Source organism: Penaeus chinensis, chromosome 35 (genome assembly GCF_019202785.1).
Source record: "Penaeus chinensis breed Huanghai No. 1 chromosome 35, ASM1920278v2, whole genome shotgun sequence".
Taxonomy (NCBI): Eukaryota; Metazoa; Arthropoda; class Malacostraca; order Decapoda; family Penaeidae; genus Penaeus; species Penaeus chinensis.
In genome coordinates, this window is record NC_061853.1 from 22998858 (window position 1) to 23001327 (window position 2470).

Sequence of the window (2470 nt, forward strand, 5' to 3'; positions counted from 1 at the left end):
CTCCCTCCCTTCCCTCCCTCTCACGTGCCCTCATTCAATCCTCACAGTCCAAAGGAAAGCTTCCAGCAGGGTCCTTCAAGCAGTCTCCAAGCATCGCCTCTGAAACCCGAGGGCACAGAAATCGTCACGTCTCCGGTCTGTCAGGAGATCAGGATTTCGGATGCTGTTGGTCTCGTCCTTGTCCTTGTAGATCCTCGGGAGATCGTCTTCTTCTTTTGCTCTCGGCGGATGTGAGGGGGTTGTGTGTGTGTGTGTGTGGGAGGGGAATGCAAACAATATTTTTTTTTTTTCATTTTTTGGTCTCTCTTTCTCTCCCTCTCTCTTGCTTTCTCTTTCTCTCGCTTTCTCTCTCTCTCTCTCTCTCTCTCTCTCTCTCTCTCTCTCTCTCTCTCTCTCTCTCTCTCTCTCTCTCTCTCTCTCTCTCTCTCTCTCGCTCTCTCTCTCTCTCGCTCTCTCTCTCTCTCTCTCTCTCTCTCTCTCTCTCTTTGTCTATCTATCTATCTATCTATCTTTCTACCTACCTTTATATCTATCTATCTATCTCTCCCTCTCTCTCCTCGTTTTTCATAGCTTAAACCTTATCTCCACTGCAGAAAAAAAATGATATACTTTGTACACTAAACTTGATTTCTTGTCCTTCTAATTACCTATTCATCACGGATGTTCTCTTTCTATCTCTATCCATCTGCAACCCTTAGCTCTTAAAAAACGCAACAAATAAACATCTTGCAACGACGCGAATACAAGTGGACGTGTAATGCAATCTGTTTTCAATGGGTATTTCGCGCGCAACAAGGTCAATGGGTTGTCACTACCGCCTTTGCAAACCCATAGTTAGTTTGCCTTTATGCTAATGGGGATTGAATTAAAAGGGTTTTGTGGTTAAAGGGAAAGGCGAAGGGGACCGATGTTGTTTTCTGTTGTGTTTTGAATTACTTAGGACACAAATGAGATAAAATATGTGTAGTTTGTAGTCAAATATGTGTAGTTTGTATACTGATAGGATGAATGATTATGTGTTTTTTTTTTTACCGTGTGTTATATATCAGTATTTAGGTAATGTTATATTGTTAAATGTTGTGATTTTGAATAATGAGTAGGTACTAATTATGTATGTAGTTTGTATACCGAAAAATAGGATAGATTGTGATGTTATTTCGTCTTAGGTTATATATTAACGTTCGGCAATGTTATGTTGTTAAATGTTATGACGTTAAGAAATGAATGGAGACTAAATACGTATAAAGTTTGTGTACCGAAAAATAGGATAAATTAGGGTGTGATTTTAACCCATGTTATGTATTACCAGGTAGGCAAATATAAAGGAAATACCGAAAACACTCTGTAAAGTAATGCCATCCGACCAAGGTGAAAATATGGTCCCGTGGCTCGCAGGTATTCTCAGCCGGGGAAAATATCAGCGGAGACTCGAGCTCGGGATGAATCTATGAGAGGGGGGAAAAAAGGGGAAGAAAAGAGGGGAGGGGAAATACACGTCTTTCCTCCCACAAGGATTCTTGGTAATGTCTCGAGATACCTTCTAACCACCCCCCCCTCCCCTGCCCCCTACCCCCCCAGCCGAAGAAACGGTGAATGGGTGGCTGCGAAAATGCAAGATTTTTCCCCGAACCCCGACAGTCTCCCGGAAGCTGAGGATGCCAGTGAAATTCTGGGTCGCCGTGGACTGTGAGGATTTACACTAAGTTTAATGGATAATCTTTTTTTTTTTAATCCATTTCCTATTTCGTTTTGGGGACGGAGATTTCATCAAGGTATTTTGCAGAGATTAAGTCGTCTGTCATTGTCAAGCAGTGAAGGGTGAAAAAAAAAATTGTTGCCGAGCACTTAGCTGATATGGAAAGAAATCCTAGTCTAATATTTGGAGAAAATTTCACAACTAAGTAATATTTCCACAGCAACTGTATTTTCGTGATAAAAATCAAATGAAGACAGATTATTGCAACATCCTCCAACGAAAGAATAACAATGCATTTAACATTTTCTTTGGTTTAATCATGCAAGATATATACCCTTCACAGTTCTTGAAACTAAACAAAGCATCTCTTCTTGTAGCCTGGAGGTAAAGAGCAGTCGGCATTTACGAAAAAAAAAAAAAAATATCTGTCTCAATTCTCGGATAAAAGAGATGCTAATTTCTTCCTTTGTCTTAGAGCCTCTGCACTGACCAACAGCTACCATGAGGAGAGTAAGACTCGATTTCTTTATTCGTCTGACAGGCCTTCAAAAGAAAAGAATTCTGATCCAACAATATATTCGTGATGTAATATAGTATGTAATGTCAACAGAAAGAAACCAAAAGTAAAAAGTTTGATTATTAGAGGAAAAACAACTACATTTCAGGTGTCAAAGTCAGTATATAAGTGTGTATGTTTGTGTGTATGTACATATATATATATATATATATATATATATATATATATATATGTGTGTGTGTGTGTGTGTGTGTGTG